Below are 16,968 nucleotides of genomic sequence, written 5' to 3'. Positions count from 1 at the left end.
AACAGAGCATCTACCGCATGGGGAACTAACACCAGCAATTTGTGTGACAAAACTATTCCCTCACTCTGCCGTATAGCCACTGCTGTTGCTGCAACTGCTCGAAAGCACCCAGGTAGTCCTCGTGCTACAGGGTCAAGTATTGCCAAAAAATACGCACAGGACCTCTGCTTATCCCCGTGAGTCTGCACCAAAACTGACAATGCACACCCATCTTTCTCATGTACGTACAACGTGAAAATCTTCGTGTAGTCTGGTGTACCTAACACTGGTGCAGAGCAAAGAGCTTGTCTCAATTGTTCAAAAGCATTCTGGCATTCATCTGTCCATTCAAGGGGCATTGGTGTAGTTTTGGACAATAACGCTAACAAAGGTTTTATAATGTGTGAAAACCCCATTATCCACTGCCTACAAAAAGACGTTAAGCCTATAAAAGCGCGCACATCTCTCTGAGTGCGGGGGACTGGTGTATCTAAAATCGCTTGGATTCGATCAGATGTTAATGCACGCCCCTCCTTAGACAAAAGATGAACGAGGTAGGTCACCTTTGGTCTACAATATTGTAGTTTCTTTCTAGATACCTTATGGTTATTCTGAGTAAGAAAGGAGAGCAAAGCAAGAGTGCTCTCCTCGCACTGTGCATGTGTATCTGCATCAAGTAGAATATCATCAACATACTGGATAAGGGCCACTCCAGTCTGCAAATCAAAATAATCGAGCTGTCTTTTTAAGGCCTGGGTATAGATGCTAGGACTTTCTGTATAGCCTTGAGGAACTCGACAAAATCTATACGATTTATTATTTAATGTAAAGCCAAATAGATATCTGCTATCAGGATGGATAGGAATGGAAAAGAAGGCATTTTTTAGGTCAACCACGGTAAACGTGGTAGCAGTGGGCGGAATCAAAGTAAGTAAGGTGGTGATGTCAGACACCACCGGGTACTGGGGCACTACAATCTTGTTAATTTCCTTCAAATCAATAATAAATCGATAGACTTTGTCATTGGTATCTTTCTTTAAGATCGGAAGAATCGGGCTGTTACAGACATTATAGGGAACTTCCTCCACTACTCCTGCAATAATCAAATCGTGTACAATGTGAGTTAAGGCAATTTCACCTTCCCTAGTTATTTTGTATTGTGGCACACGTGGCAGAGACACACCCTCCTTGACAGTTATTCGAATAGGGGGAATAAGCATCTGTCCCACATCCGTGTCCGAAGTAGCCAATAACGTTTGTGGGACAGAGGCTAACGCTTCAATTTCTTGCATTGTACACAGTCTCTCTACATCTGGGTAATTGTCGTTCAAGATAACCCACACTCCTTCAGGGGCGCAGCGTATTGTTGCTCGGAAGTATTTAAGCAAATCTATTCCCATAATGTTGTCTGGAGTATTTGGTGACAATAAGAACGGGCACGGACCAAAGAATCTGTCAATGTAAAATGTAAGGGGTTGTGACAATGGGCTAAGAGAGGGTGTTCCATCGAACCCTATAGATGTAATCGTTTAGCCAGACAGGGGAGCCCTTGGAACCAAGTTTTTAGACAGAGCACTACGAGTAGCTCCTGTATCCACCAGGAACTGATCAGTAGAACCCAAAACGCCTGCTGATACATATGGACCTCTTTGATCTACTGGTATTTCAACCGATTCCACACCCCATCCAACGCACTCCTATGCATGAACATAATCTTGAGACTCCACATTCTCACCCTCAGATATCTGATACTGATTCCGTTGATCAAAAGTATTACGATCATCCTGACCACGACCCCTTGTTTCAAACCTGCCACGATCACTTGCTCCACCCCTCGCTCCTGAATAACTATTCCGTGTCCTTCCACCTCCTTGACCACGCTGATTACGTTGTTCACGAAGCACCGGACAATCTGAAGCCCAATGTCCAAACTCTTTACAATATGCACATTGATCCTCAGCAATGTCGGTACGACCAGAAGACGCACCATACGCTCCACGCCTACCTCTGTCGTTCCCTCTCAGTTGTGTAGCACGAACTTGAGCCAACATCACTTTCGTCTTTAATTACTTTGCTTTCTTATCAGTACTTTCCTTGGCCTCCAATTCCTGACGCTCATAATACTGAGCCATAGTCAATAAGGAAGCAGGGGTCGCCGTGGTCCAAGAACTCTCACTAGTCTTTAGACGTTTTGCAATCTCCGGTAGGAGATTAGCCACATACTTGTCGACAAACAAATGCCTACCCGTATCATCTGTTAATAATTGCCCACTGTAATCATGAAATGCTTCTTCGAAACGAGAGAAGAAGTCAGACACCGACTCATCCGCCTTCTGTTTGCAAGAAGCTAGCATAGTCCAATCAATCTTTTTAGGGGGTACAAGCGTTTTTAATTTGTTTAAGATAGCCGTTGGAAGATCTAATATTAATTGACACGGCTTACATGCAGGCTCCCTGTCTAAATCGGCTTGGGCTAAAGCTTTCCAATCCGCTCCCAAGGTCGCTTGATCGTCAAACTTACGAATCGCTCTCCGCATATCAGGGGGCAATATTAACCCAAAGAAAAGATCAATATCAACTAACGTCATAACACACGAAGAAATAGCCCCTTCCACTCCTTCATAGAAAGCTGCTGGATTTTTACGGGGATCAGGTAAAGCATTTTTCAGTGCCATAACATCTGCTCTTTTCCAAGGTGTATAAACCCAATTATATACGAAATAACCCTTGGCATCCCCAGACAATTTATCGTCACTTGTACCTTGCCCTTTAGGAGGGACATACAAAGGTGCAGCTTCACGCATAGGCATAACATGAACCGTAGGACTCTTATCTGTTCCAAAGATAGAACACTCTTTGGGTGTCTCCGTCGATCCCGGCGCAGACACGTCTGATGCTTTTCTTGCGTCCCGTAATCTTGACGCCTCATCCCGTAGCTAGACCAATCATCGGAAAAAATTATCCGCATCTGCAATAACAAATAAACCTTTACGCATATTCTCACGATTAACTGATATATCCTTAGGCTCTAGATCAGTTGAATATTTCCTAAACCGGTCTACAACTTCATCTCCAAACTGACTCAAGAAATACAACCGTTCTCGTTCAGACCACTTACTCATTTCATCATTAATCTCTGACATAGGTATTTTGTTCAAATTTAGTTTACGGGCAAAACTGCGCAATTCCGCAGTCTCACTAGCAGTTAACCTGACACGACTACTCCCTTGACCATCTCCATCCGATTCCTCATCTGGGGCCGTAGGCAGAACATACGGAGGCGGGCACCGATCTAATAATGAAAAATCATCAACTTCATTAGTAAGGACAGGATAAAGAGGGCGCCGAATAGGGCATTGACCATTCATTTGCAAATTACGTTCCCGTGCCTCCCTCTCTTTCTTTTCCTGCAACTCTTTCTCCTCCAGCTGTAAAGCCTTATCCCGAGCAGCCTTTCGCTGTTCTTTTTCCGCCAAGGCTATTTCACGCTTCATTCGTTCAAGCACTGCTTTCTCCCACATTCGTACACAATCAAACATATCTTGTCTAGACCTACGCTGAAACAAACATTGCTCCACATACTGAACCATTCGTAAATCAAACGACCCATGTAGTGTAGGGATGAGCGGGAAATCCGTTACGCCTGCGGATTTTGCGGATTTTTGGGAAATCCGCAATCCGCGAATTTTGAGGATTTCCCGCAAAATTCGCAATTTGCGAAATTGTACAAAACCCTCGCGAACTTGCAGAAACCCGTGCGAACACAAAAAAAAGAAAAATCCGCGAGGATTCGCGGATTTTGCGGATTTTCGCAATCCGCAAATTCGCAAATCTGCAAATTCGCGGATTGCCAATCTGCAAAATCCGCCCATGCTTAATGTAGTGGCCATTGCAATTCAGGATCAGGTTTCGTGTACTTATGCCACAATTTACTATATAGAATAGGGGGAAGGCCAAATTTTATATACATTTCCCGATAGGAAGTCCCCTCTGGGGGAGCCGGCTGAGATTCATTTAATCGATAATTGGTACCATTTCCAAAACAGCACATTCCTCTGAGTGTGCTTAAAACAGGCATGTCAAAATATCACAGAAACGCGATATCACAAAAAATGGCACTTAATATACTCCACACAAATGTGCCGTTCAAACAGAAACAAGTTTAGAGAAATCTCTCTACATGCCTGCCTATGTGAAGTGCACTGCACATATAGTTCAAATCATAGAATCAAATGTTAGGTAACTCAAAACATATTCAAAGAGCCACAGTAAGCGTCCGTAGACTATCTTACCAATCACAAGCTTACCAAATTCTCAGATATCCAGGTTCCAACTGCCAAGGTCTTTAATCGAATCAGCCAAACCGGCACTGTACGACAACTGGAACGAGCAGGATCTCAGTCGAGGACCGGCGCCACCTGGAAGGTCAGATCAGAAGGAAAGGAAGAAAACACCGTGGGTGCCAAGACTCGGGTCACTCAGTGGCAGCGTACGCGTCCATGGCGAGTTTCCAATCCTTCGTCACGACCTCTCCTTCGGGCATCGGAGTCGCCGATGAGTCCCTTTGTGGTCGCCAATTTGTGGTATTGAGTTCTCCAGGCCTACATATTCCGCAAAACCCGTTACACCGTGAAAAGATGTGGGCACGGAAACTGGTAAATGCAAAAGACAAGTTTATTAAGACCCCATGGGGTGGTGGTACATTCCTACAGCACCCTTCGGTAATGCAAGAAGTATCACACCGAACATCGGTGCGAGACCTCTTTTATACAGTTTTACAGTAATAAAAAGTAGGCGGAACACATTTAGGGAGTTTTAGGTACATATATGGTCATTTTTGGAACACAGCCAACTCATGGGAGGAGTTACAACACCACTGGTCAGTTTGGAGGGACATTCCTAAGTGATGACTGTCCAACGGTACAAAGGGCTCAACTGCGCATGTGTGGGCTTGACCAATACTAAAAATTGCCTGTTGCTGGGCAAACTCGAGTGGTCAGTGGTACAGAAAAAGGACAAATGGGCATGCTAGCCACGAGGCGACGCATTCATATAAAATGGGCGCCGGCACGTTCAAAATGGCTTCCGACAACCATAGTCAAGATAAGGGGAATTCGTGTAGCAAAGCTTAACGCTAACCCGCTCACCGTCAAATTACGACACTAATTCTACCCCAGCACGAACCCCTACACTACCCAAATACCATTGCACTACCATAAACCCTAAAACACTAACCCATACACTACACAACCACCATTGTACTATCCTAAACGCTAAAACACTACCCCCAGCACGACCCCCTACACTACACAAACACCACTGCGCTACCCTAAACCCTATTTTTACCCCCATCACGAACCCCTACACTACCCAAATACCATTGCACTACCAAAAACCCTAAAACACTAACCCATACACTACACAACCAGCACTGTACTACCCTAAACCCTAAAACACTACCCCCAGCACGACCCCTACACTACATAAACACCACTGCATTACCATAAACCCTAATTCTACCCCCTACACTATCCAAACACCACTGCACTAACCTAACACACTACCCCAGCATGACCCTGTACACTACACAAACACCACTGCATTACCCTAAACTCTAAATCTACCCCCAGCACGACCCCCTACACTACATAAACAACACTGCACTATCCTAAGCCCTAAATCTACCCCCAGAACGAACCCTCTACACTATACAAACACCATTGCACTACCCTACACCTTAAAACACAACCACCAGCATGACTTCTACATTACACAAACACCACTGCACTACCCTTAACACAAAAACACTACCACCAGCACGACCCCCTGATCTACACAAACAACACTGTACTCCCTAAACCCTAAAACACTATCCCAGCACGAACCCGAAAAGCGTACACAAACACCACTGCACTATCCTAAACCCTAAATCTACCTCCAGCACGATCCCCTTCCTTACCCGAACACCGATGCACTACCTTAAACCCTAAATCAACCCCCAGCACGAACCCCAACACTACCCAAACACCACTGCACTACTATAAACCCTAAAACACCACCCCATACACTGCACAAAGACCACTGCACTACCCTAATCTCTAAAACACTACCCCCAGCATGATCCCCTACACTAAACAAACACCACTGCACTACCCTAAACCCTAGATCTACCCCCAGCATAACCCCCTACACTACCCATTCACCACTGCACTACTGTAAACGCTAAAACACTACACCAGCATGACCCCCTACACTACCTAAACACCATTGCAGTACCCCAAACCTTAAATCTACCCCACCACAACCCCTTACACTACCCAGACACCACTTTACTACCCTAAAAGACTACCTCGGCATGGCCCCCTACACTACACAAACACCACTGCACTACCCTAAACTCTAAACCTACCCCCAGCACAACCCCCTATACTACATAAAAACTACTGCACTACCCTAAACACTAAATCTACCCCGAGCACGACCCTCTACATGACACAAACACCATTGCACTACCCTAAATCCTAAAACACTACCCCCAGCACGACCCCCCACACTACCTAAATACCACTGCACTACCCTAAACCCTAAAACACAACCCCCAGCACCGACCCCATACACTACACAAATACCACTGCACTAAACCCTAAATCTACCCCCAGCATGACCACCTACACTACCCATTCACCACTGCACTACCCTAAACCCTAAAACACTAACCCTGGCATGACCCCCTACACCACCCAAACACCACTGCCCTGTGGTGCGTTTTAAGGTGAGGAATTTATTCCTCTTCAATCTTGATGGTCCCTGGGGGCCAACTAGCCCACCAGGTACCTCCAGTATGTTCCAGGGAGCTGTGTTGTAGAGAGGTGTTCTGAGGCCACACCCCTTTTTACAACTCTCTGCAACGCTGCTCTGTGGCACTTACTGGAGGTACCTAGTGGGCTAGTTTGACCCTAGGGACCCTTAAGATATTACAACCCTTTTTATCTGAGCTTTGCTGTATGTACCCGCTTTGAGATTTGAACAGTTAATATGTGCACTGAAAATGGGAGTGAAAAATGCAGAGATCCTTCCTAAGTCTGTACAATCCAGAGAAAAGGATCATGACATGGTCTCAGGAGAATATGCTAATATCTACATAATTGAAGTGTACTGCCTGCTATCTGCTGAAATTCACTACTCATTTGTGTTTGCTTTACCTTCAATTGTGACTCAAAAAGAATTATGTTCTTGTACCCAAGGCAAGAAATACGTGTTTTGTGTAACTGATAAATGTAAGGAATTGGGTTACTGGTTGACTCTGTTGTGAGCCTTAGTCAAGCAGCAATCATAATCCTTGTCAGTGTAAGGGACAAGCAAACCCCAAATAAACCTGTGCTGAACCCTAGGTTTTATGGCACAGAACAGTCGAGCTTAACTGTGAAGGAATGTGTAAAGTATTGTGAAACACTTCAAACTGAAAACAAGTGAAAACGCCATGCAAAAAGTATCCCATCCTAGGTTAAAAAAAGAGAAGAATTTTATAAATAAAACAAGACCAAAATGACAAAAATACAATCAGTAGAACCGGAGTTATGAATTAAAAAAAAAAGCTGTAAAATGGAGCCCATAGGCATAAAGAGCCAACCGCTGGTATCCGGTTGTGCTGGACCAGATCAAAACCAAAAGTTCAGGACGACCGCAATGGGACGTGGGTAGGATACAATCCCCGATTAGTCCAGCTGAAGGTTTGCCTTCTCAAGTTTTGTGCCAAGTGTCCTGTTCACTTTGGAGAGCATAACAGGGATCAAGGAGAGCTTTGCAGGCAGTGGTCGACGGTGAGCAATGAGCAGGCCAGGCATCGCGGATGGGCAGGCTAGAGCCTCAAGTTGGTGGCCCTCCATGGGCGATTGATACTTGCTGGTTGAATAGACAAGCTGGCGGCGGCTTGTGCTGAACTTCGGTGTGAGCGGCATGGTTCTGGTATGAACTGGTACGTTTGCGGTTGTGAAGATCCCAAAAGCTTGATTTCACTATGCTCTGAGCCACACCAAAGGGACAGGACCTGAGAGGCACCACTCGGGGGTTAGAAAGTCAATAAAAACACATTCGGAGGCTTTTGGGGAGCCTTTTATGTCCTTGAGGCTTAGATCAGGAGGCCAGTAGGCCAACCCTTGGAGGTCCTGGGTTCAAGATGAGTTTGCAGTTCCAGTTCTTTCTCCCCAGGCAATAGGACAGCAGGTAGCAAGTCAGCACAGCAGGGCAGTAGCTCCCTCAGAGTGGCTGTCATCAGAGTGCAGTCCTTTCAGCAGCACAGCAGTTCATTTCCTTGGCAGAGTATCCACAGGTTCAGATGTGTACTAAAGGGTTGTGGTCAGAGGACCCATTTTTATACCCAGCTGTGCCTTTTAAGTGAAGAAGAAGCTTCTAGAGGTTTCCCTTTGAAGTCCCCTGGCATCCCGTCTTCCTTGTCCTGGCTGCAGACTAACTACAAGATGTATGCAACCTTTGTGTAGAGGCAGGACACAGCCTATTCTGATGTAAGTGGGACTGTGCCCAGTTCCTCCCTCTCATCCTGCCAGTGATGGCCCATCCAGACACACTTACGTTCCAGGCATATGACCAGAGATAGACTACAGGCACAAAATGACAAAGGCAGGGAAATGTCAACTTTCTAAGTGAAAAACTGCACTCTGCTGTGCCGGCGTTTGTCTCCCTTTGCACATACAAATTTGTCCCCTTGTTGGTTACATCACTTTGAATTCTTTGTTCACCAAACATCAATCTTGTTGAAACCAATCTGTGTCAAAAGTAAAGATTCCTTAATTGAATTTGTATATTCACATTCTTTTTGGTTCATCTTTTAAGTATTCACAATGAAATAATAAACATTTAACTGCATGTGGTTCAATCCAGAAATTTACAATGATCCTCAATGCATTTCAGGCCTCTTGGCCCAAATCAGGAGGTAATGTTCTCAGAAACAGTAGACATACAAGGGTACAATTCGGTGTTATAATTGTACTAACCGCAACAACATAATAAAGGGATCAGACGTCAATTCCCATCCAGGGGCACTAAAATAAACTAAAGACGACAAACACAACCTGTGAGTCCAAGAATGTAATATACATACTCAAATGTCCATGAGGACTAGTGTACGTGGGGAAACAGGTTGAAAAATCAAAACAAGAATGACTGAACATAAGAGTAACACTAGGGTGAAAAATTAGAAATCAATGGTAGCTACACTCTTCAACTTTTGTTTGAGAACTTTAACACTATAACCTATATTGAAGGATTCCATACACATGAAATGAGGCAAAGGATTGAGCATTCATCTGAAAGAACTTCAAAATTCAACTGCAATATTGACTCTGGATTGATTTTTGTCAACACAATGTTGGTATTGTCGCTGTGATTAATCTGTGCAAACTAAACACTGTATTGCATTTTTTTATCATAAACACACTGGTGGAATGTTTGACTGTAACACAGTTTCATATTAGCAGCCGACACTGATGAAATGAGTTTAGTAACATGGACTTACACCACTTTCAAGAATACATTCATCCACAGGGGAATGTTATAATATGAACATTTTCAGAATTAGTGTTTACCTCTGGTAGTTATGTTGCACAGCGATGTCTTATTTTCTTTGCTTATAACACGTTTTTTTTGGACACTCCGCATTGCATACCTCGTTTCACCATTTGTTGACTTGAACTCATATGGCTGAGATACCCGCCACCCCCTCTCAACACAATCCCCAAAGGAGGGAAACCGGAAACAGTTCTTGAAGTTTTTGGAAGAGGGAGGGAGTAACCCTCCCGGCCGTATTTATTAAAACAAAATTAAAACATTAAATCAACATTTTATATTATGTACAATTTCATTACCACATTGCGATGTTTGGCTAACCTTAACAGATTCTCTAATACAGAGGTTCTCCTAGCCGAACTAACATCCTACACACATTTACTTGAAATTATGAAATTGTACATCCTAACGTTTAAGGGCCAACGGCAAGGTCGTAACCGGTGTCAAGATCCCTAACCAGAAATACCCCCCCCACTTGTGAGGGGCGACAGCACTGAGGCGTACCTCAAGTGCAACTACCAATTTCCCTTTGACTTGACGGGGGCACCAATAAAACTCGACGCCACTTAAAGGTCGTTCGAGGACTCGTGTGAGGTATCTAGAAGGTAGCGTAGACCCCCCCCCAAACCCCGCACAACTTACCACATCTGCCGTCGCAGACGTCACTGGCCCCGGGAAATTCCCCAGGAGGGGGCTGTAACCCCTCCTACACAGGAAGGGGCCTTGACCGCCTTTCCTTTTCTTTCGGCGACCCATCCTTAGAAGGGACCGCCTCCCCGTTGAGGGGCCAATGGCCACCTCTCCCGAGCGCTCCCATCCGTGTTGGGTGACGCCCACTCATAGGGATCTTCCAATTAGTGCTCACCGATCATGACCTTACCGCCCGACCAAAATAAATACGACAATGCTAACTAAATGACTAAACTAAAAATACAGTAGCAACTATACTTTCATTAAAAGCATGCTTACCAATGAACACTAAAGCAGAATTTCTTTATTTGCAAAACGTAACACAAATCGACATTCTTTATTACATACTCAAAATCATCACGATAATACCACAACCTGTAAACGAAAATCAGAGTTATCCATCAACTTTATTCAAAACCACTTGCTGTCATCAGGGGCCGGTGGGTGGGTCAAAATTGGCTCTTCGTTCCGTCTCGAGCTCACGTGCAGCGAGGAGGTGCAGCTTCAGAGCACAGGAACAAGAGGATGCCTTCTGGTCTTGCGTCCCCTTTTATCCGTCTTCAGGGCGGGCGTAAACCCGCCCCTGCCTGCCCCGAGGGCGTGGCCAGCCGCGTCAGTGTCTAGGCCAGCCCACTCTAGGGCGGGAAAAAGCGCGCCCCGGCTACGCCGCTTCGGGCATACCAGCCGAGACACGCCTCCCGCCCAAGATGGCTTCCCGGGGGGATCGTGGTACTCTGCCATACGTGCGGGGGGACCGAGTGGTCGCCCCTTTCCAGAGGGATCTGAGATAAGTTTGAATATAAGATGGCCAATGTAGAACCGGTCCCATTAAGGGTGGTGCATCCTTCATGTTTACATTATAGGGTTAATATTGAACACAACCTGTCATGGCACTCATGGAAGATGCCGAGTAGGGGATTGGGGACTTTTTTCTCTTATGAGGTAAGCTGCACAGGTCTTTGGTGATTGGAACATTGAACCATTAATTTCTAATTTTATGCATGATATCTATGTGAACGTCAGGGGGATCACGGGCATGTTAAAGACTGCTGTGATGTTTTATGAATTTGAGTGGACATGGGACAATCCATATTGAAAATTGACGAATGGGTACTCTATATTCATAAGACATACGGGGCACTTTTTGTTGGTGATATTCAAAATTACCACACTTTTTGTTAGAACACCTTCTACACAGCAGTTGGTATGGTTGTTTGGTAAATCAAAGGGACGTTTTGGTTCACCTTTCAGCACAAATCAGTACTATGTGACATCAGCTGGGTTAATCAGCCGGGATAACGCTAAAAACAGGCACTCGATTTTGCAACTATTTTTGGGGCACTTTTTAAATCACTTTTTACGTTATGCATGGTTTTAAGTTGCACCTGCTGTATATCAGGGTGCACTCTGTATCGTGTGGTACACTGACTAGAAGAGAAATTGTGGTTTAGTGTTATTCATGGTACAACTCTTGTACTGGATTGTTTTACTGGTGATGTATTCACATTTGAAACACGGGTCATAATTCTTATGCGTTTTATACCTTGGACACAATTTTTGTATGCATATTACATGGTATGCATTTATTGTAGGTTTAATACATTATCTTACTCACTGGAAGAGCCAATACACATATTCCTATGTTGAATAGATCACATTATAAGGTCCTGCTTGATCATCCTTGACATCAGGATCACTACGAAGATTTTGCGTATTTTATATGAACTGAATTAAGCCAGGAATATGATTCAGAGTATCAACATTGACCATAAAGGATAATTGGCACAAGGATTCATGGTTGGGCATAAGTAACAATTTGTTAGCATTACCTTCTTCTGTTTCATAGAAATCTGGCTCCTGATGAAGGACCAATAGGTCCAAAATGCACTAAAGATCATAGTAAATTTCTGAATTGAACCACATGCAGTTTAATGTTTATTATTTCATTGTGAATACCTAAGTAATCAACCAAAAAAAGAATGAGACTAAACAAATTCAATAAAGAAATATTTACTTTTGACACAGTTTGGTTTAAACATGAATGATTAAGGTGATGTAATCCACAAGAGGACAAATTGAGTGTACAAAGGGAGACACAATGCTGGTATATATAATAAATATTAACAACAGGGGGTACCCGGTAAACCAAGAGGCATCTGGGTGAATACAACTAATTAAGGAAAAGGGGATGCCAACGGTTTTTTCCTAAGGAAGGTTATTTATCAAGACAAATACTACTAATTATCTGTCTCATCACATAATACATTGTATAGTATCTATTTCATCAAGTATAATGTTCATCTAATGGCCATTACCAACAACTTAAATAAAAGGAAAAAACATACAACACAAATTGATTTGTAATTTTTTCTTTTAGAAATCCTTTTTCATGTTTTACATCATTAATACAAATCAGCAAATCACGCAATATTTAATCTTGTGTCAAAGTACTTTTCAAGATTCAAAAGGCAATATATATTATTCAAAATCCATGAAGTCAATTATCCTATTGTTGTGGATCCTTAATCCAAGGGTTGTGTGAGAAGCCCATGGTTTATGTACAAGGAAAATACTGGCAATGTCTTTTCTTGGCCTTATTTCCTTTTCGAACACCAAAATAAGGGGCATAAGAAGCAAAACACTGTGTCTTTGTGGCTTCTAATCCCAATAATGCTCCTAGGGATTATATCCAAGAGATTTTCAAATCAAAAGAAGGTGTCGAAAATAGGTGATAACTGTCGACGCGTTTCGGCCTGTCAAAGAGAAAGTTCCTCAAGGTTCTGGTATCACAAAATATTTACACACCGAAAGGAGAAAATGTGAATTAGAAAAACCAACACCAAAAATGTCACTCTTATTTACACACATACAGTGAAACGACTCTTATATCACCATGCTTACACCGACAGTGCTCCTTTGGTCAGCCACTATCAGAGACATAGGGCCATATGTAGGTAAATTCCAAATACCGACTCCTTAATACCGATTCATACCGAATCGGTATTAAGAATGAGGTAAACGTGATGTAGGTAAATATTCGGTAAACATTACCGATTCGTTCTTAATCGGTATTAAATACCGATTGTGACCAGATCGGTAATAAAAATGCATACCGAAAGGCTAATACCGATTCGATGTTACCGAATCCACACCCAAAATCGGAAATACCGATTCGGTAATTCGAAAAACAGCGTTTTGGTGAATCAGCCAATCCTGATACACCCATTTACTCCCCAAACAGGAAGTTGCCACACCCAGCCAGGTGCACAGGGCCTGGAGCTCACTGTGAGGCAGGCAGGCAGGAGAGCTGAGGAGGCAGCAGCAACATAGACCAGAATAAGAAAAGAGAAGAAAAACAGAACAAGCATTGCAATGGCAAGCCAGGACAAGGAGAAGGAGGGAGGTGATAGAAAAAGAAAACTCAAGTTCAGCGACAAGGAGCTTGAGATCCTGATTGAGGAAGTCACCCAAGTGTACCACAAGCTGTTTGGAGCCCAGTCCCACCAAGTGCCAGACGCACAGAAGAGGCAAATATGGAGTGGCATTCGGGACAAGATCAATGCCATAGGTGTGACCCTGCGCACCATAGAGGACATCAGAAAGAGGTGGTACGACCTCAGAAAAACTGCTAAACAGAGGATGGCAGAGAGACATAGGCTGGCAGGGAAAACTGGAGGAGGGAAAAATCGAGCCCCAGTACCAACACCACTGGAACAGATGGTGGAGTCCACCATCCAGCGGGAGAGTGTGAGTGGCATAGGAGACGCAGACAGCTCCGCCAGAGCAGCTAGAAAACAAGGTAAGAAGCATGCCCAGCATGCTGCCCTAACCCCTCCCAAACCCCAACCCCCATAGTGGTAAAAGTGCTCCCACTCCACACCATGTCTTACTGCTTACCTGCAATGCATACTGGGTGATGTAGTCAGTGTGAAATCATGATCAGGACTGTCAGGACAGCTAACACAATAGCATGGTAACATAATTGGACAGGTCAGGATAACCACTGTGCACTGTTGGCATGTACTTTAATGCAATGGCATTGCAGACAGAGCATTGAGAAAATTTACATTTGTGTCATTTCAGGCGAGTCATCTCGCAGTGCAGCTGAGGGCAGCAGAGGCAGGTCAGCCAGGCCAGAGGGGAGTGAACACGATGAAGACAGCATGGCTGCAGGGAACACCAGCTCTGCGCCATCGCAGCCAGCCAATCGTTCACCACAGACATCACCACAGCGCCAGGGAGGGCCGCAATCCCCTCTCACTCAGTCACCATTGCGACGTTCACCTACACCACCACCATCACCATCACCACCACCACCACAACCACAGTCAGGCAGGAGGCATGCCGTGATCACCCTCCAGCAGATGGAGGAGTCGGAGGAGGAGGTCAGCCAGCGCCAACAAAGTCCCATTGTAGAGAGATCCAACAGGGAGCGGGCTGGATCAGCATCCGAGGGTGCAAACATCTCATCACGACGCCGCAGGGCAAGGCCGGTCAGTCCAGTGGAAGATGAGCAGGGTGGCAGTGTGTATGCTGGACTGGAAGGAAAGATGCTGAAGGTCCAGCGCCTGCAATGGAGGGAGATGAAGGCGTTACACAGGGAGGTGGCAGACATTAACAGACATATGCACAAGATGGAGGAGGGTATCAGTGCCATGGGGGAGAATATGTCTGCAGGGATGGAGAGGGTAGCAACCTCGGTGGACAACCTGTGCAGCCAGCTGCAGCAGGACCGTGTTGGCATGCGCCGACTGAGAGTGAGACTCCAAGACTATACTTCGTCGGTGAACCGGCTGGCCAGTACAACAGCACTGATGTGTCGCCGGTCCATCGCCATGCAGGAGAAGATGTCGCATTGCAGCATGGATGTGGCCAGGGGGATGGTGTCCATGACCTCAGTGCTAGAGCTCATGCAGAATGCTAATGCCTCAAATATGAAAGGGGGGGGACAGTGAGGAGGCTTCCAGCCGTGGTAGCGTCACACCCTCACCCACCGAGTGCAGGAGGCGTAGTGGACGTACTGTCCCAGCACAGGAACGGTCCAACTCACAAGGCAGTGTGGATGGGGAACATGCACGTGCAGCACGGGGACGCAAGAAGTGAAGGACTCTGGCTGTCCACATGCATGTGATGGGTGATGTAACCCATGTCCAATTGGACATTGCTCAGAATGCTCTAGGTGTGCCAAATAAACACCTGTACATGTAATTGGAAATGCCTCAGTGTCGTTACTCACTCAGAAGTAGTGTGATGTTATCTCTGCCCGTCTATGTCTCCCATCATGTTCAATTGCAGCACCAGCCGCGCTGGGCTCTGGCTGAGGGTTGTCCTCGTCTTCGTCCTCTGACTCAGTCAGTTCCACTGCAGTTCCTTTTTTGGTGGCCAGATTGTGTAGCATTGCACACGTAGCAATAATCTTGCAACATTTTAAGGGGCTGTACAGACGCGCACCTCCTGTTTTGTGGAGGCAACGGAATCTGCTTTTGAGCATACCAAAAGTGCGCTCCACCACGTTGCGTGTGCTCCTATGTGCCACATTGTATCTCCTCTCCCTTCGGGTGGTTGGGTTCAGATATGGTGTGAGGAGATACGGCCGGAGGGCATATGCGCTGTCACCTATGAAGAGAAGTAAGTGGCATTGATTGGTGTGACCAACAGCTTGTGGCAGGGTGTACATCAGGGTGTGTGACATTTACTTACCTAGTATGTGTCCGTCGGCAAATTCACCAGCAAGCAGACGTGTATGTATGCCACTGTTCCTGAAGATGTACGCATCGTGGGTACTCCCGGGGTATTTGGCCACAATGTCTGTGATAATGTGTTTGGCATTGCAGATCACCTGCACATTGATTGAGTGGGTGGATTTGCGGTTCCTGTAAATGTATTCACTTGCTGCAGGTGGGCAGATGGGAATGTGGGTCCCATCGATGCAGCCGATCACGTGGGGGAAGTGGGCAATTTGATAGAACTCCAGCTTGGTTCTCTGCAGCTCCACCTGCGTACTGGGGAAGGATATGTAATGTTCCATTCTGTCCATCATGGCGTCTAGGAAGGTGTTGAAGATCCGGGAGAGGCAGCTCTGTGATACTCCACCCACTGCTGCTATCACACCCTGGAAACTTCCTGATGCTAGCAGGTGCAGGCAGCAGAGTACTTGGACATGGGGGGGGATTGCGTGGGCCCTTGGTGTCTGATGCTCCAGATAGGGTGTTAGGTCCCGTATTAGCTCCAGGATGGTGTCTGGGTGCAATCTGTATCTCTCGTGGATTTCAGCGTCTGTCAACTGGAACAGAGTGATGCGTACTCTGTACACCTGCTCCTCACGTCTCCAGATCCTCATTCCTGCTGCTCTCAGCCGTAGGCGCCTTGCTATGAGATAGAGGCCTGCCATTGTGGTCATACCGATGCATTTTGGGTGTGTTTATATAGACTCCTCCTGATTACCACATGCTCCAGAAACGTGGTAATTAGCGAATCGTTATCACCGATTTTGGCCAATTTCGGTAATACCGGGGTTTGCTACATAGCATATTTGGGGGTTTTACCGATTCGTTTCTACCGATTCGGATCTCATTGTTTCGGTAATTCCGATTCGGTGACGGAAGGTTTTTACCGATTCGTTATTATCGATCCTATTCGGTATTACCTACATCTCACATGGCTACATATTTGTCGGTAACACCGAAAATGAGCCATTTTCGGTGTTACCGATCGGTA

Source organism: Lissotriton vulgaris, chromosome 8, assembly GCF_964263255.1.
Source record: "Lissotriton vulgaris chromosome 8, aLisVul1.2, whole genome shotgun sequence".
NCBI lineage: Eukaryota > Metazoa > Chordata > Amphibia > Caudata > Salamandridae > Lissotriton > Lissotriton vulgaris.
Note: the sequence above shows the minus strand (reverse complement) of the source record.